We start from the raw sequence: 20,314 nt of genomic DNA, 5'->3' as shown, positions 1-20,314 counted from the left end.
TTCAGCAGCGTGTTATTCAGCCTCCATATGTTGGAATTTGTAATAGTTTTCCTGTAATTGAGGTCTAATCTTACTGCATTGTGGTCAGAAAAGATGCTTGGAATGATTTCTATTTTTTTTAATTTACCAAGGCTAGCTTTATGGCCCAGAATGTGATCTATCCTGGAGAAGGTTCCATGTGTGCTTGAGAAAAAGGTGAAATTCATTGTTTTGGGATGAAATGTCCTATAGATATCAATTAGGTCTAACTGGTCTATTGTATCATTTAAAGTTTGTGTTTCCTTGTTAATTTTCTGTTTAGTTGATCTATCCATAGGTGTGAGTGGGGTATTAAAGTCTCCCACTATTATTGTGTTATTGTTAATTTCTCCTTTCATACTTGTTAGCATTTGTCTTACATACTGCGGTGCTCCCATGTTGGGTGCATATATATTTATAATTGTTATATCTTCTTCTTGGATTGATCCTTTGATCATTATGTAGTGACCTTCTTTGTCTCTTTTCACAGCCTTTGTTTTAAAGTCTATTTTATCTGATATGAGTATTGCTACTCCTGCTTTCTTTTGGTCCCTATTTGCATGGAAAATCTTTTTCCAGCCCTTCACTTTCAGTCTGTATGTGTCCCCTGTTTTGAGGTGGGTCCCTTGTAGACAACATATGTAGGGGTCTTGTTTTTGTATCCATTCAGCCAGTCTTTGTCTTTTGGTTGGGGCATTCAACCCATTTACGTTTAAGGTAATTACTGATAAGTATGATCCTGTTGCCATTTACTTTATTGTTTTGGGTTCGAATTTATACCCCGTTTTTGTGTTTCCTGTCTAGAGAATATCCTTTAGTATTTGTTGGAGAGCTGGTTTGGTGGTGCAGAATTCTCTCAGCTTTTGCTTGTCTGAAAAGCTTTTGATTTCTCCTTCATACTTGAATGAGATCCTTGCTGGGTACAATAATCTGGGCTGTAGGTTATTTTCTTTCATCATTTTAAGTATGTCTTGCCATTCCCTCCTGGCTTGAAGAGTCTCTATTGAAAGATCAGCTGTTATCCTTATGGGAATTCCCGTGTGTGTTATTTGTTGTTTTTCCCTTGCTGCTTTTAATATTTGTTCTTTGTGTTTGATCTTTGTTAATTTGATTAATATGTGTCTTGGGGTGTTTCGCCTTGGGTTTATTCTGTTTGGGACTCTCTGGGTTTCTTGGACTTGGGTGATTATTTCCTTCCCCATTTTAGGGAAGTTTTCAACTATTATCTCCTCAAGTATTTTCTCATGGTCTTTCTTTTTGTCTTCTTCTTCTGGGACCCCTATGATTCGAATGTTGTAGCGTTTAATATTGTCTTGGAGGTCTCTGAGATTGTCCTCATTTCTTTTAATTCGTTTTTCTTTTATCCTCTCTGATTCATTTATTTCTACCATTCTATCTTCTAATTCACTAATCCTATCTTCTGCCTCTGTTATTCTACTATTTGTTGCCTCCAGAGTGTTTTTTATTTCATTTATTGCATTATTCATTATATATTGACTCTTTTTTATTTCTTCTAGGTCCTTGTTAAACCTTTCTTGCACCTCCTCAATCCTTGTCTCCAGGCTATTTATCTGTGATTCCATTTTAATTTCAAGATTTTGGATCAATTTCACTATCATTATTCGGAATTCTTTATCAGGTAGATTCTCTATCTCTTCCTCTTTTGTTTGGTTTGGTGAGCATTTATCCTGTTCCTTTATCTGCTGGGTATTCCTCTGTCTCTTCATCTTGTTTAAATTGCTGAGTTTGGGGTGTCCTTTCTGTATTCCGGCAGTTTGTGGAGTTCTCTTTATTGTGGCGTTTCCTCGCTGTGTGTGGGTTTGTACAGGTGGCTTGTCAAGGTTTCCTGGTTAGGGAAGCTTGTGTCAGTGTTCTGGTGGGTGGAGCTGTATTTCTTCTCTCTGGAGTGTAATGAAATGTCCAGTAATGAGTTATGAGATGTCTATGGTTTTGGGGTGACTTTGGGCAGCCTGTATCTTGAAGCTCAGGGCTGTGTTCCTTTGTTGCTGGAGAATTTGTTTGGTGTGTCTTGCCCTAGAACTTGTTAGGCCTTGTGTGGTGCTTGGTTTCAGTGTCAGTATGGAGGCGTTTGATGAGCTCCTGTCAATTAATGTTCCTTGGAGTCAGGAGTTCCCTGGAGTCAGGGTTTGGACTTAAGCCTCCTGCTTCCAGTTATCGGTCTTATTTTTACAGTAGTTTCAAAACTTCTCCTTCTATACAGCACCATTGATAAAACATCTACATTAAAGATGAAAAGTTTCTCTATTGTGAGGGTCACTCAGAGAGGTTCACAGTGTTACATGGAGAAGAGAAGAGGGAGGAGGGAGTTAGAGGTGACCCAAATGAGATGAGGTGGAATAAATAATGGAGAGAGTGGGCTAGCCAGTAGTCACTTCCTTATGTGCACTCCACAACTGGACCACTCAGAGATGCTCACAGAGTTATACAGAGAAGAGAAGAAGGAGGAAGAAGACAGAGGTGGCCAGAAGGATAAAAGGGGGGAATGAAAAGGGGGGAGACAGATCCAGCCAGTAATCAGTTCCCTAAGTGTTCTCCACCGTCTGGAACACACAGAAATTCACAGAGTTGGGTAGAGTAGAGAGGGGTTAGGGAGGAGACACAGGCGACCTGGTGGAGAAAAAGGAGAGTCCAAAGGGAGAGAGAGCAGTCAAGCCAGTAATCTCGCTCCCTAGTGAAAAATGGGTCCTGAAGATTGGGTTCTTAAAGGTACAAAATTGGTAACAAATACATAAAAGCAAAAATTAAAAATCTAGAGTAGAGTTTGGAATTTCAAAAATACGGTGTTAAAGAAAAGAAGAAGGAAAAGAAAGAGAGAAAAATGAACAAAGAAAAACAAACAAGGTCGCGAAAATTATAAAGAAAATACAGGTACAAAATTGATAACTAATACCAAAAAGCAAAAATTAAAAATCTAGAATAGAGTTTGGAATTTCAAAAATACAATGTTAAAAAAAAAGGAAGAAGAAAAATAAATAGAGAAAACAAACAAACAAACAAAAAACAAACAATGTCGCAAAAATTATAAAGAAAATACAGGTACAGAATTGATATCAAATACCAAAAAGCATAAATTAGAAATCTAGAGTAGAGTTTGGAATTTCAGGTATACAATGTTATATAAAAGAAGAGAAAGAAACAGAGAAAAAAAAAAAAAGTCACAGAAATTATAAAAAAACTATAGGTACAAAATTGATAACATATACCAAAAAGCTAAAATTAAAAATCTGGAGTAGAGTTTGGAATTTCAAAAATACAATGTTAAAGAAAAGAAGAAAAACAAACAAACAAACAAAACAAAAAAACAAGGTCCAAAAATTATAAAATATATATATATGAAGTTTGCTGAAGAAGAAAAAAAATAGGGTTTTTTTTTTTTTTTGCAAAGTAATATGTTATAAAAGTGAAAATTGAAGGAACAATAGAGGACTTAAAAAATTTTTTTTTAAATTAAAAAAAAAAAGAAAAGAAAGAATGATTGTAAAAATAGTAAAAATATATCTAGGACTTTCTCTGGTTTTGTTGTGAGTATTGTGGGTTCAGTTCATTTTTGGCTAGTTCCTTGGTCCGACTTATATTTCTCAAGATCTATAGGCCCCTTCCTATGTAGTCCATAGTAACCATGGGGTTTTAATCTATTGCCTGTAGCTTCCAAGGCGTTTCCCTCTGTTATAGCTTCTTCTGTTTGCTGGTCTCTTCAGTGTCTGGTTTCCGCCCTGACACAAAGGGGACGGTGGAGGACACTTTTTTTTTTTTTTTTTTTAGGCTCACTTGTTCAGTCGCGCTGTGGGGAGGAGGGAGGGATGCTGCAAACAAACAACACTGGCGTGGGCTCGCAGTGCCTCAGCCACACTGGGTCTGCCCCCGCTCACGGCGCGTGTAGCCTCCCTGCCCACACTGCTCGGGCTCTAGGTTGTTCCGCCGGGAACAATCCGAGGCCGGCCCTGGGCTGCATGTACCTCCCAGGTCCAAGCCGCTCAGGTTCAGGCACTCGGGTAGTCCTCAGAGGCGCAGACTCAGTTGGGCCTGCGTTTTGTGCTCTTCCCAGGTCTGAGCAGCTCAGGTGATGAGGTGTTTGGCGAGCGCCAATGCTGCGACTTATCGCCTTCCCGCCACTCGGTTATCTGGGTGTAAAACCGGCGCACCTTCTCAGGCAGATGTTGACTGTCCAGAAACCCAAGAAGTTTTAGTTAGCAAAGAAGCCTGCTTACAGTTTTATAGATAATGTCTCTCTGGGGCTGCGATTGCCCCCTTCCGGCTCTGGCTGCCTGTCACTGGAGGGGGAAGGTCTGCAGCCGGCTATCTCTGTTCAGTCCTTTGTTCCGTGTGTGGGCCTGGCGGTGTCTCAGGTTAGGGCTGGCTTTTTGCGAGGTAGATGTCCCACAGTCTGGTTTGCTAGCCCAAATTATTTCACTCAGATAGCGCTCAGGGTATTCTGGCCAGATTCTTACTCTAAGCGATGCAGCCCGCGCCGCGCCTCCCTGCCCAGCCCCCGCTTGCTAATGGCGTGTGCAGGCGTCTGTGCTGCTTCTCCGCTGGGGGAGTTACCGTAGGGCTTGCAATCTGCGAGTTTTAATTGTTTATTTATTTTTTCTCCCTGTTATGTTGCCCTCTGTGCTTCCAAAGCTCGGCACAGATTCGGCAGTGAGAAGGTTTCCTGGTGTTTGGAAACTTCTCTCTTTTTAAGACTCCCTTCCGGGGCCGGAATTCCGTCCCTCCCTCTTTTGTCTCTTTTTTTTTTGTCTTTTATATTTTTTCCTACCTCCTTTCGAAGAGTTGGGTTGCTTTTCTGGGTGTCTGATGTCCTCTGCCGGCGTTCAGAAGTTGTTTTGTGGAATTTACTCGATGTTTAAATGCTCTTTTGATGAATTTGTGGGAGAGAAAGTGTTCTCCCCGTCCTACTCCTCCGCCACCTTGGTTCCTCCCCCCCAAACTAGTACCATCTTGATACGAAGCATAATAAGCACAGCCAAAAGTGAATCGTTACAAGGCTTTTAAATTGCCCACTTAAATTGCATCAGAGTAAGGCAACAATGCTTCTGGGCAGGAAAGCTATGACAAACCTAGACAGTGTGTTGAAAACCACAGACATTACTTTGCCAACAAAGGTCCATATAGTCAAGGCTATGGTCATCCCAGTGGTCATTATGGTTGTGAGAGCTGGACTGTAAAGAAAGCAGAATGCCAAGGAACTGATGCCTTCCAACTGTGGTGCTGGAGAAAACTCCTGAAAGTCCTTTGCACAGCAAGGAGATCAAACCAATCTTAAGGAAAATCAACCCTGAATACTTGTTGGAAGGACTAATGCTGAAGCTGAAGCTCCAGTATTTTGGTCATCTAATGTGAACAGCAAACTCATTGGAAAAGTCCCTGATCCTGGGGAAGATTGAGGGCAGAAGGAGAAGAGGGTGTCAGAGGATGAGATGGCTGGATTGCATTACTGATACAATGGACATGAACTTGGGCAAACTTCAGGAGATGGTGAGGGACAGGGAGGCCTGGTGTGCTGCAGTCCATGGGGTCTCAAAGAGCTGGACACGACTGGGCAACTGACTGAACAACAACAAGGCAAAATGAATGATCCTTACTGTGAACTGGTAATCAGTGCTGCAAATATCAGCCTAGGAGTAAAAACAGCCATCAGTGACTACATAGATGGGGTAATTCGTGTTGGAGCCATTTGACACTAAAACAGTCTTGCTTTCAGTATCTGTTTCCATCCTATGGAGGAGTTTCCTATTTAGTGGGATTTTTCAGTGCTACAACTCCAACAACCTAGAAAGGTTGATCTCTCTAGTTCTGGCAGCAATCCCTAAAATGTCAAGAGAGACATAAGAGATTGGCAATGCTCAATTTCAGAAATATATTCCTCTGAGACTATAATCAATTCCTAACTAGTAGATGGAGCTTCCCTGCTGGCTCAGTGGAAAAGAATCCATCTGCCAATGCAGGATATGCAGGTTTGATCCCTGGGTTGGGAAGATTGCTGGAGTAGGAAATGACAACCCACTCCAATATTCTTGCCTGGGAAATCCCATGGACAGAAAAGCCTGGTGGGCTACAGTCCATGGAGTGGCAAAAGAGACATGACTTAGCAATTAAACAACAATAACTGATAGATAACTTATCAGTATACATCCCAAAAAAGCAGTATTCACTGAAGACAGCCATTGTTCACTGTTTTTACAATTCTAATATACTGTTGTCCATTTTATTTTATTATCATTTTTTAAATAAATTATTTTTATTTATTTATTTGGCTGTGCTGGGTGGGTCTTAGTACACAGGGTCTTTTGTCTTTGTTACTAATACAACACTGTAAATCAACTATACTCCAATAAAATTAAAATATAAGAAAGGAAAAAATAAAGTACCCTTGTTTCTTTTCTTGATAAGGTTATTAGTCAATGAAGTTAACTTCATAGACCTATATATTTTTTTTGGTAAAGCACTGAAACTTTCGACTGAAAAAAATTCGCAACCTAAAAACTGAGAATATGCTTCACTCGAGGACATTAATTGAGGACTCTAGCTTGGGAAATCAGCCTCTCAGACAGCTTTGATGACTCTCCCAAAGAGGTAAGGGAGGAGCCAAGATATACAGGAAATTTTGCGGAAAAAAATGTAGTCAAACATTAAAAGATTACTGCTAATCACACAGGAAAAACAGACATATCAGGTTAATGAGTGTGGGCTTTTTCTATGTATGCAAGAGTCTTGGCTTGTTAAAATTATTCCTTTGATATGGATCTTAACAATCTAGGGCCAGTTTTCTGTATTTCTTCCCCTCAGGAAGAAATACCCCTCAGGGTACACCTTTGGGTATTGTTGCAGTGACTGATGGCTTTATGGCCACAATATTCTCTTTGTTTACTGAAACGGTAGGCAACATTCTCTGTCCATCGAACTATTTGAGAGTAAGTCGCTGATGCAATGTGCCATTTTTCCTTAGATGTGTCATTATTCCCTAGTATATGCATGTATGCAAAATTGCTTCAGTCATGTCTGACTCTTTGCGACTCTATGGTCTGTAGCCCGCCAGGCTTTACTGTCCATGGGATTCTCCAGGCAAGAATACTGGAATGGGTTGCCATGCCCTCCTCCAGGGGATCTTCCAAAACCAGGGATGGAACCCGCATCTCTACGTCTCCTGCATTGGCAGACTTGTTCTTCACCACTAGCACCACCTGGGAAGCCCATTCCTTAGTATATTCGTGTGCATTTCCTATAAACATTCTCCTATGTAATCACAATACAACTATCAAAATCAGAAAATTAACACTCGTGCATAGGGATCTTCTATTTCAGAAGCTATTGAAGTTTTGCCAAATGTTCCTTAGAATAAACAGAGCAATCCAAGATGATATTGTCTTTAGATTGTGATGCCTCTTTCTTCTCTTATTCTGAAATAGTCTTTCCTTGATTTTCATGATGCATTTTTGCAGATTAAAGAATGTAGAATGTCTCACATTTTGGAATTTCAATGTTTCCTCAGTCAAACTCATTTTTGGTAGGAATATCCATGTTCTCTATTTGTAACCTGTCAGCGGGAGCAGGATTCTGATTAGTTATGGTGATGTTATTTTATTTTGATCACTTCATTAAGATGGTATCTGTTTTCTCCATTGTAGTGTGTCTTTATTAATAATTACTTATTAATAAGTGTTTTGTAGGGAGATTCTTGAGAATGTATATAACTCATGATGTCAAACTTTCAAATTATTTATCTATTAATTCATGTAAATATGGACTTACAGCTTCTTATTTTATTCAATAGTTTTCTCCATTTCCTTATCTCTAACATCCTTCTCAAATAGTGAGCAACCTGGCTCTCATTATCTTGAATGTATTTACTTTTTTCATAATGATTTATTTTGATGCTCAAATTTTCCAGGTTTGTAAATGAGAGCCCATTCACACCAACCCTTGTGTTCTTTCAACATGCCTCACTTTCTCTGAGCATTGCCTTCTGGCATAGATCTAGAGTCATCTATTTTCCTGCCCCAGGCTTGTTTCAGACCATTTTCTAAGGAACTCTTGTTCTTTTTAGTAGAGACTGGTGTTTAGAAGCCAAGATCTAGGTACGAGATGTGCTATTGCTATTGGGGTGTTTCTGATCTCAAATCGTTTCATGGTCAGAGTAGGGAATATTATATATTTTAAATTATATATCATATTTCATAATTACTAGTAAATACAGATTTACATTTCAATCTATGTAGATAGAAAAACCATGAATACACCCAGAGCTGGCATCATGGGTATGAGACCTGTGTGGTTGCACTGAACCCCATACTTAGAAACACAGCTGAAACTTGGTTTAAAACTCTGCTTTCACCATCTTGAAATTTTAAATTTTGAACAAGGAACCCTCCATCTCCATTTTGCACAGGGCCCTACAAATTAAGTAGTCAGTTCTGAATACACAAAAACCTTCCAGTATAGTGTAACACCATAGGGTTCCTTTTAATTTTTCTCTTTCTGTATTTGTAGCTCCTTCCCCTGGTAGTGAGAAACCTGGTTAACATTCTGAATAAATTATAAATTTACTTATTTGATTATGCCCCTTGTATGTAACTAATCTCCCATGACTGCTGCTTCCTCCCTTATGTGGATACTCTCCTCATAGCATTTAGACTCTGACACCCCAGGCTGAGTTACCCCTTCCACATGGTTGCACTTCTCACAATATTCAGGTTCTGACAGTTCATGCAAGACTGTTTCTCCATGGAGACACCCTGCTCAACCTACTTGGGCTCTGACACTCCCTCTCCCCACTGGCTGGCTGTCTTCCCAACATGAATTCTTCTTCACCCTCCTGGGGCTCTGACAGCTCAGAATGAGCTCTGGAGGTACAGTTTTTATACAAAGAAACAAATGGATATAGACTAGACTAGAGAATATGAGTATATCATAAGAGTATATATTGTTTCCTGAAATGTTTAAATTTCAGTCATATACCAATGTGTGAGTATGTGAACATACATCCATGTATGTGTGTGTATCACTGGATTGTAATGTAAAATATATGCTTTTACTATGGAGCAGGGTAAAATAAAATTCAAAACCACTGATACATGCAGTATGATTCCAGTTTTGCTTTAAAAAAATGGAATCCACCCCCACACACAAAATAAAAACATTATAACACAGGGTGCCCACCCTAGGACACTCTGTGATGACCTAGAGGGGCAGGATAGGCAGGGAAGGAGGGTGGGTAGGGGAGGGAGGCTTAAGAGGGAGGGGATATGTGTATATATATAGTTATGACTGATTCTCAATATTGTATGCAGAAGCCAATACACCACTGTAAAGCAATTATCCTTCAATTTTTAAAAAAGTAACAATATGAGGCGATGGATGTGTTAACTTTATTGTGGTAATCATTTCACAGTATATATGTATATCAAATCATGTTGCATGCCTTAACCTTGTGTAATGTTATATGCCAATTATATTTCAATAAAGCTGGAGGAAAAAAGTGAACCAACTGTTAGCAATTGAAGGAAGGCTTAAAGGACAACTTTGAGTTTTTAATCTATGTTCTGTATAACTCTAATTCTTAGGACAGCAGAAGTTATTATTTATTTTAAAGATAAAACTAACAAAAACATACATGTATGTGGTGTATCTATACACAGAAAATTGAAAAGAAAAACATCAAAATATTTATCTTTTTGGTGTTATAGACATGGTACTATAGGCAATATTTGGTATTATAGACAACATGGTGGTATTATAGACAACCTTTGTATTTTTCTGTATCATTTTCCACATTTTCGAAATCTCTTGAAATGAGAATTTATTACTCTGGTAGTTTTCCATTTACATTTTCAAAAGAAATGTACTTGATAAATTATTTGTAGGAAAGATAGAAAGTAGAGATTTCTAACGGAGAAGGCAATGGCACCGCACTCCAGTACTCTTGCCTGGAAAATCCCATGGATGGAGGAGCCTGGTAGGCTATGGTCCATGGAGTTGCTAAGAGTTGGACACGAATGAGAGACTTCACTTTCACTTTTCACTTTCATGCATTGGAGAAGGAAATGGCAACCCACTCCAGTGTTTTTGCCTGGAGAATCCCAGGGATGGGGGAGCCTGGTGGGCTGCCGTCTCTGGGGTCCCACAGAGTGGGACACGACTCAAGCGACTTAGCAGCAGCAGCAGCAGCAGAGATTTCTAATGTTCTATTTTACTTAAAGGCCACTTTGCATAAACCAGACACTGTACTAGAAGCTGGGATACACTGGTAAATGAGACCAACCTCTGCCCTCATGGAGCTGAGAATCTAGTGAGGAAGACAGCTACTAGACAAGTAATTACAATAATGGGGGATAAGTGTTGGTAGTGGGTAATGAATTGCTTTGGAAGTGCATAGGATTTTGAAGGCAAGATAATCTAACCTAGATTAGGGGTTGGGAAGTCTTCCCAGGGGAAGACTTGGGCTAAGAGACAAGTAGGACTTAGCCAGTCAACCTGAAAAAAGTACTACATTTTAGGCAGAGGGAACATTGAGATATAAACTCAGCTTGCTTCTTTTGCAGAAAGCAGAGTCACGAGAGATACAGTTAGGAAGCTGGAGAAGAAACAAGGAAGCTAAGGAAAGTCTGTCAAGCCCTCTTATGGAAAACCTGTGAAAATATCTTTGCAGCTTCTTCATCTGCACTTGCAGCCTTTCTACATAGCTCAGGGGAAAATACAGTAGTTTTGAAGTCAATAATCACTTATTCACTAAAGGAAGACACTTGTGTGTACAATAAAGGATGGCATTTCTATGAAATTGTCAGCTTTTTTTAAAAAAAAGTCTTCATTTATTGCTAAAAGTTTATTATCAGTCACTTCAAAACATTAACATGTTGGGAAAGATCCTTTTTTTTTTTTTTTAACATGTTGGGAAAGATCCTAATGGAGTATCATTTACCTGCTTTATAGACGTCATTTTCCAGCATACCATTTATGTATGAGTGTGCATTTCTTCTCAGTCATGTCCAACTCTTTGCAGTCCCATGGACTATAGACCATGAGGCTACTCTGTCCATGGGATTTTCCAGGCAAGAACACCGGAGTAGGTTGCCATTTCCTCCTCCAGGGGATCTTCCCAACCCAGGGATAGAGCCCTTGTGTCTCATACACTGGCAGGCAGATTCTCGGCAGACCCATGTATGAATGATATACATTAAATAAATAAGATTGAAGCACAGCATTTGTATTGGCTGTATTGATTAGGGTCACAACAACAACCAAAAATCTCAAACTAGCGTTAGCAAAAAATGGATTATAAATATAAATGCTTGCTTTTCACTCTGCTTATCAATTCCCTGTTCTTCTCTGCTCCAAATGAGGGGAAACATGGATGCCAAAACATCTTGCACATTACATCTCACAGTCCAAGTTCTCAAAGAAAGGTTGCTGCTGCTGCTGCTGCTGCTAAGTCGCTTCAGTCGTGTCTGACTCTGTGGGACCCCAGAGACGGCAGCCCACCAGGGTCTCCCGTCCCTGGGATTCTCCAGGCAAGAACACTGGAGTGGGTTGCCAGTTCATTCTCCAATGCATGAAAATGAAAAGTGAAAATGAAGTTGCTCAGTTGTGTCCGACTCTCAGTGGCCCCATGGACTGCAGCCCTCCAGGCTCCTCCATCCATGGGATTTTTCAGACAAGAGTACTGGAGTGGGGTGCCATTGCCTTCTCCCAAGGAAAGGCTAGCCCCTCTCAATTTCAATTCCAAAATGTTCGGGGAAGGATTGTAATTGGCCACGCTTGGGTCAACTGATCATCCCAAGACCAATCATTTTGGCTGGGGGTGAAGAGTGAAGCAATTTTGTTTTATTCTGAGAGATTCACATATATTAACTCCTCATACAACCTCTGAAGGTATACATTAATATTAACCTCATATTATAGATAAGGAAATAGAGCGAGGAGTCTTCAGAAGGAAGGCATCAGTTCAGTTCAGTTCAGTTCAGTCTCTCAGTTGTGTCCGACTCTTTGCGACCCCATGAATCGCAGCACACCAGGCCTCCCTGTCCATCACCAACTCCTGGAGTTCACCCAAACTCATGTCCATCAAGTTGGTGATGCCATCCAGCCATCTCATCCTCTGTCGTCCCCTTCTCCTCCTGCCCCCAATCCCTCCCAGCATCAGAGTCTTTGCCAATGAGTCAACTCTTCCCATGAGGTGGCCAAAGCATCAGTCCTTCTAAAGAACACCCAGGACTGATCCCCTTTAGAATGGACTGGTTGGATCTCCCTGCAGTCCAAGGGACTCTCAAGAGTCTTCTCCAACACCACAGTTCAAAAGCATCAATTCTTCGGTGCTCAGCTTTCTTCACAGTCCAACTCTCACATCCATACATGACCACTGGAAAAACTATAGCCTTGACTATAGCCTAGACGAACCTTTGTTGGCAAAGTAATGTCTCTGCTTTTCAATATGCTATCTAGGTTGGTCATAACTTTCCTTCCAAGGAGTAAGCATCTTTTAATTTCACAGCTGCAGTCACCATCTGCAGTGATTTTGGAGCCCAGGAAAATAAAGTCTGACACTGTTTCCACTGTTTCCCCATCTATTTCCCATGAAGTGATGGGACCAGATGCCATGATCTTTGTTTTCTGAATGTTGAGCTTTAAGCCAACTTTTTCACTCTCCTCTTTCACTTTCATCAAGAGGCTTTTTAGTTCCTCTTCACTTTCTGCCATAAGGGTGGTGTCATCTGCATATCTGAGATTATTGATATTTCTCCCGGCAATCTTGATTCCAGCTTGTGCTTCTTCCAGCCCTGCGTTTCTCATGATGTATTCTGCATATAAGTTAAATAAGCAGGGTGACACTATACAGCCTTGACGTATTCCTTTTCCTATTTGGAATCAGTCTGTTGTTCCATGTCCAGTTCTAACTGTTGCTTCCTGACCTGCATATAGGTTTCTCAAGAGGCAGGTCAGGTGGTCTGGTATTCCCATCTCTTTAAGAATTTTCCACAGTTTATTGTGATCCACACAGTCAAAGGCTTTGGCATAGTCAATAAAGCAGAAATAGATGTTTTTCTGGAACTCTCTTGCTTTTTCCATGATCCAGCAGATGTTGGCAATTTGATCTCTGGTTCCTCTGCCTTTTCTAAAACCAACTTGAACATCTGGAAGTTCACGGTTCACATATTGCCGAAGTCTGGCTTGGACAATTTTGAGCATTACTTTACTAGCGTGTGAAGGAAGGCATACATCATAGCAAATGCTGAAGTTAGCCCAAACAAACTGGTAGCACTTCTGGTACCCCACACCCACCATTTCCTTTCTGACAATTCTTCCCATTACCCATCCAGAGAAACTTTCATGATATTCTGCGTCTTGCTGTTTTTTTTTTTTTCCCAGATAAACTTTGGAGATCTTTTTAAGCACTGTGTACCAATTTCATTGTTTTGTTTTTTTTTTTTCACCCACTGTTTAGTATTACATTAACTATTTCTATGTTGATGAACAGTTACTCTGGGTTCAATTTTTCACAATTAAAAACAATACTGTGACGATACTTGAACATGTATTTTTGTGTAATTTTTAGGAATTGCTGGGTAAAAGAATATATAAATTGTATACACAGTATGTATACTGTTTTTAGGAACCAAGTATATGTATTGACAGGTACTGCTTCAAAAATGGGTTTCAATTTACACACGGCCCAGTTTGTCCTTCATACTAACCTCAACAACTCTAAACAGGTAACTTGTAAATCCTGGGGCATAGATAGGGGTTAATGTGGGCTCAGAGAAGGGACATCTATTCTAGTGTGTCAGTTAAGGCTTCTAGGAGGAAGTGACTCCTAGGCTGAGATGGGATGATGCTAGGTGCCAAGGAACACCAAAAATTACTAGGAAATCACGAGAAGCTACGACAGAGGCAGAGAACAGATTCTCCCTCATAGTCTTCAGAAGAAACCAACCCTGCCGACATCTTGATCTCGGACTTTTAACCTCAAGAACCATGACAATAAAATACTGTTAAGTCATCCTTTGGTACTTTGCTACAACAGTCTTAACCTCATTCTCCAGTAGATTAGATTGTTTACATTAGTTTGCTAAGACTTTGCCCTAACAAAGTACCACAGAATGGGTTAGTTAACAGATATTTATTTTCTCAATCTTCTGGAGGCTGGAAGTCTGAGATCAAGGTGTCAGTAGGATTGGGGCTTTTTCTTATTCTTTACAAAAAACTTTTTTGTTGTTGTTGTTGTGCTGTGTGCCATGGGGGATCCCAGTTCCCTGACCAGGGATCAAACCCATGCCAGCTGCATGGGAAGCATGGAGTGTCAACCGCTGGACCACCAGGGAAGTCCCAGGGTTGGTTTCTTCTGAGACCTCTGTTTGGTTTGTGAATGGCTATTAAGAAATGAAATATTTCCTGCCATATCAGTAATCAGGGATGTCACAGTCATCAGCAATTGCAGCCCTCCAGTGTGAGACACTCAGGAAGGAAAGAATACCTGCCATTTAGCAGCCATCAGACTGCAGCCACTCCCTCTGGTGAGCCCTGAGGAAACTCAGGATGTGAAAACACAGGATATTGGCCTCAGATAGCTAAGGTGCATGTCAAAGGAATGATTTCAGTGAGCCCCGCCTCTTGCATCTTCCCATACATAGGAAAGCGCTAAATTCCCTAACTTGGGATATCTGATTTTCTTTAATTTACAAAAATCTTTTGATTTTCATACTACCTGCCCTTTGTTGCAAAGCTTCTATATATCCTGGCTCCCCTCCCCTCTCACCTCTTCAATGCAATTCTTTCAGGGTTACTGGAGATGCTGCCTCTCAGGCTTGAAGTCCTAAAAATTCCCACCAAATAACTCTCAACTTTTGTGTTGTGAATATTTTTTTAAGTCTACACTGTCTTCTCCCTGTGTCTTCACATACTCTTGCATTTGTGTGTCTGTATTCAAACTTCCTCTTATAAGGACATCAGCCATATTGAGTTAGGACCCACCCTTAGGGCTTCATTTTGAGTTGTTAACCTCTTTAAAGACCCTATCCTGAACCTTTGGCTCAATGGTAAAGAATAAGCCTGCCAATGCAGGAGACATAGGTTTGATCCCTGATCCAGGAAGATCCCATATGCCATGGAGCAACTAAGCCTGTGTGCTACAACTACTGAGCCTGTACTCCAGAACCCAGGAACCCCAACAACTGAAGCCCATGTGCCTTAGAACCCATGCTCCGCAACAAGAGAAACCATTTCAATGAGAAGCCTGCACACCACAACTTGAGAGTGGCCCCCACTTTCCGCATCTAGAGAAAAGCCTGTACAGCAATGAAGACCTAGCACAGCTATAAATAAATAAATAAAAAGTGTTCTGACCCTACCCTCAAATACAGTCACTCCGTGAGGCACTGGGGGTAGGGCTTTAACATATGAATAGGGAGGGAGGTGTAATTCAGCCCACAACAAGAGGCCAGTGGGAGAAAACTGATACAGTAGCACCAACTGCCAGACACGTGAGTGAGGCCATTGCCAACCTTGCAGCTCGGCTGAGGCTCTAGCCAAATGCTCCTACGTGAGTGAGCTTAGGTGAAATCAGCAGAACTATTCAGATAGTCCACACAAATCCAAAGAAGTCAAAAATCACTGTTGTTTTAAGCCACTGGGTTTTGGGATAGCTTCTTATTCAGCAATATATAACTGAAAAAAAAAACAAACCCATTTCATGTAAATTCTAAACTGGGCTCAGTTCCACTACACTAGTTAGTGATAGGCTACCTGTTAAGTGGATTGTTCAGTCAGCTATTTCATTATTACCATAGAAAAGAAGTGGTGCTAATTTCTTAATTTAAAATGAATAGACATTATTGCTACTAGTTTATATAGCATTTTGCCCATTGTTCGAGATAGTCTCTTAATAATTTATAAAGTTTTTAAATCAAAACAATATTGAATTATAGACCCCTGGGACTGAAAGGAACAAGAGGTCATTTACTCCATCTCTTTATCTTCAAAGAGCGTGACAATTCTATTCCAGCCAGATAAGAATCCTCCTCCTCACTGACATCCAAAAAAACTTTTAAAATGTCGATCTGTAAATGGAATGATATTTGGCACTCTCTAGGCCTTTAAAGATTTAATACAGTGATGCAGAGACAAACCACACTTAAAACTCAAAGTGCTGCGTGCATAAACAACTTAAAAAGAACAGATAAAAGAGATGTGATGGATATAGGCATACTTGAGCATATTGTGGGTTCATTTCCCAACCACTGCAATAAAGCAAATATTGCAATAAAATGAGTCTAACAAATTTTTTGGTTTCCTAATGCATGTGAAAATTTATGTTTATATTCTGCTGGTGTCTACCAAATGTGCAATAGCATTATGTCTTAAAAATGCCACAATGTACATACCTTAATTAAAAAATACTTTGTTACTAAAAATGCTAATCATCATTTATGCTCTCAGCAAGTCAGAGTAGTAACATCAAAGATCTGAATCACAGATCACCATAACAAATATGATAATAATGAAAAAAATTGAAATGTTGCCAGAATTACTAAAGTGTGACACAGAGACACAAAGTTAGCAAATGCTATTGGGAAATGGTGCCAACAGGCTTGTGTGATGTAGGATTGCCACAAACCTTCAATTTTTTTTTTTTTAAACAATATCTATGAAGCACAATAAAGTGAAGTAGAATAGGTTTGCCTGTATATACAATGGAATTTCATTTATGAAAAAGAAGAAAATCGTGCTATTTGCAGCAACATGAATTGACCTTGAGGGAAGTGTGTTAAGTGAAGTAAATCAGACAGAGAAAGAAGATTATTGTATGGTATCATTATATGTGGAATCTTGAAAAGCCAAACTCATAAAAACAGAGTCTAGAATGGTGGTTAGCAGGGGCTGGGGGTAGAGGGGAGAGGAGGATTGTTATTGGTCAAATGTACAAACTTCCACTTCAGTTCAGTTTAGTTCAGTCGCTCAGTCATGTCCAACTCTTTGCGACTCATGGACTACAGCATGCCAGGCTTCCCTGTCCATCACCAACTCCCAGAGCTTCCTCAAACTCATGTCCATCGAGTTGGTGATGCCATCCAACCATCTCATCCTCTGTCGTCCCCTTCTCCCCCTGCCTTCAATCTTTCCTAGCATCAGGGTCTTTTCCAAAATAAGTCAGTTCTTTGCATCAGTTGGCCAAAGTACTGGAGCTTCAGCTTCAGCATCAGTCCTTCCAATGAATTTTCAGGACTGATTTCCTTTAGGATGGACTAGTTTGACCTCCTTGCAGTCCCAGGGACTCTCAAGAGTCTTCTGCAAGACCACAGTTCAAAAGCATCAATTCTTTGGCGCTCAGTTTTCTTTATAGTCCAACTCTCACATCCATACATGACTACTGGAAAAACCATAGCTTTGACTAGATGGACCTTTGTTGGCAAAGTAATGTCTCTGCTTTTGAATATGCTGTCTAGGTTGGTCATAGCTTTTCTTGCAAGAAGCAAGCATGAGTAACTTTCACCTACAGGGTGAATAAGTTTTGGGATCTAATGAACAGCATGGTTATTATAGCTAATAATACTGTATTATATACTTGAAAGTTGTGAAGAGGGATTTTAAATGTTCTTATAATAGAAACGGAGAAGGCAATGGCACCCCAGAAGGCAATGGCACCCCACATGGGGTCACTGGGAGTCGGATACAACTGAGCAACTTCACTTCCATTTTTCACTTTCATGCATTGGGGAAGGAAATGGCAACCCACTCCAGTGTTCTTGCCTGGAGAATCCCAGGCACGGGGGAGCCTGGTGGGCTGCCATCTATGGGGTCGCACAGAGTCAGACACGACTGAAGCGACTTAGCAGCAGCAGCCTGCCGGTGCCAGCCGGCAAAGTCAATCAGGTCCCGAGAACATGCACGGCGGGGCTGAGAAAGAAAATTACAGCAAAGGATTTCTGCAACAAAGATGGGGTTGAGAGGTTCAGACACGTCTCCACAAAGGGAAGCGGTCTGACACCAACTTTATTCAGCATCTTATATTTATACAGAAGAGAGTGAGAAAGACAAGACAGTTGACATTTTTTCTTGGTTGGCCTATACATCTTACAAACAGTCGCAAGAAATCTTGAGAGCATGGGAATGGCACCCTGTTATTATTTCTTACACCAGATAACATTTCTCTGTGCGTGAGAAGTTTGCACAGAACTCCATGTGCCTGCAGTAAATAAGCGCCTAATCTCTGGGGTGGTGGGACAGAGAGCTATGTTTGCAAGCAAACCCTCAAGGACTGAGGCAGCTCCCAGAGCTGTGTCCTTCGGACAAAGGACCCTGTTCTCACGGGCAGCTCCCTGCAGCAGCCAGTACTCTTGCCTGGAAAATCCCATGGACGGAAAAGCCTGGTAGGCTGCAGTCCATGGGGTCACTAAGAGTTGGACACGACTGAGCGACTTTCCTTTCACTTTTCTCTTTCATGCATTGGAGAAGGAAATGGCAACCCACTCCAGTGTTCTTGCCTGGAGAATCCCAGGGACGGGGGAGCCTGGTGGGCTTCCATCTATCGGGTCACACAGAGTCGGACACGACTGTAGTGACTTAGCAGCAGCAGCATAACAGAAAAGAAATGGTAGGACTTCACTGGTGGTACAGTGGATAAGAATGCACCTGCCAATATAGGGGACATGGGTTCCATCCCTGATTCGGGAAGATTCCACATGCCACTGAGCAACTAAGCCCAAGCACCACAACTGTTGAACCTGTGCTCTAGAGCTGGGCAGCCACAACTACTGAGTCTGTGTGTTGCAGCTGCTGAAGCCTGCATGCCTAGAACCTGTGCTCTGCAATAAGAGAAGCCTCTGCAATGAGAAGCCCATGCACCGCAGCAAAGAGTAGCCCCCACTCAGCACAACTGGAGAAAGCCCACACGCAGCAACAAAGACCCAGCACAACCAAAACTAAATAAATAAATATTATATAAAAAGAGAAATAATAATAGTATTAACTAACTCCATGGTGGTAATCATTTTACAATATACGTGTATCAAATCCACACACTGTACACCTTAAACAATGTCGTATGTCAATTAAATCTCAATAAAGCTGAAAAACTGGAAAAATCCTGCATATGAAATTATATTTTTCTTCCAGTTTATCTACATAAACATTTTGAGTCCATGTAGATAATATAGACAGAGGTTAATATAACTATACAAGTATATGCATTGTATAGGTAAAAGAAAAGATTTTGAGAAACCTGATAGCTGCCAAATATTTGAAGGGCTGTTATGCAGAAGAAAAGTGAAAAGTAATCTGTGTAGTTACTGGGTAGAACTAGGAATAAGGGTGAAACAGATGGAAATTTCAGGGTGGCATGTATCATTTTATCTCTGCTGCTGCTGCTGCTGCTGCTGCATCGCTTCAGTTGTGTCCAACTCTGTGCGACCCCATAGATGGCAGCCCACCAGGCTCCCCCGTCCCTGGGATTCTCCAGGCAAGAACACTGGAGTGGGTTGCCATTTCCTTCTCCAATGCATGAAAGTGAGAAGTGAAAGTGAAGTCGCTCAGTCGTGTCTGACTCTTAGCAACCCCATGAACTGCAGCCTATCAGGCTCCTCCGTCCATGGGATTTTCCAGGCAAGGAAGAACTTTTTGACAATTAGAATTCTTGGAATTAAATGGGCACCCTCACTGGAATTACTGTACAGGGAATTCCAGAAGATTATCCTAGATGATCTCTGAGGTTCTTTCCAACACTATGACATTGAACCATGTGTCAAAATTAAACACATTTCGGAGATATGCGTGCATGTGTGCTAAATCACTTCAGCTGTGTCCGACTCTGTGCGACCCCAAGGACGGTAACTTGCCAGTCTCCTCTGGCCATGGGATTCTCCAGGTAAGAATACTGGAGTGGGTTGCCATGCCCTCTTCCAGGGGATCTTCCCCACCCAGGGATCAAACTCACAACCTGCATCTCTCACATCTCTGGCACTGGCAGGTGGGTTCTTTATTACTAGTGCCACTTGGGAAACATTTGGGGGAATGTAGAAAAAGCTAATTGAATTTTACAGGCAAATAATCATTATCAGCTGTGGCTGTTTTAGGTATAGGCTGAGTAGAGTACAGGGGAACTATTGTGTGTCTATGGATAAGTCTGAGATTTTCCTAAGAAGGAGGCAAGATCTGAGTAGATTTTGTAGATTGTAAATTCAAGTCCTGAATACTGTAAAGGGAGTCACTTCGGTACCGTATTGGGGAGAATCTGAGTATTGCAAAAGTGAAGTGAAAGTCACTCAGTCATGTCCAGCTGTTTGTAACC

Source organism: Bos indicus x Bos taurus, chromosome 16, assembly GCF_003369695.1.
Source record: "Bos indicus x Bos taurus breed Angus x Brahman F1 hybrid chromosome 16, Bos_hybrid_MaternalHap_v2.0, whole genome shotgun sequence".
Lineage (NCBI taxonomy): Eukaryota > Metazoa > Chordata > Mammalia > Artiodactyla > Bovidae > Bos > Bos indicus x Bos taurus.
The sequence above is the reverse complement of the archived record's forward strand: the minus strand, read 5'-3'. Positions refer to the sequence as shown.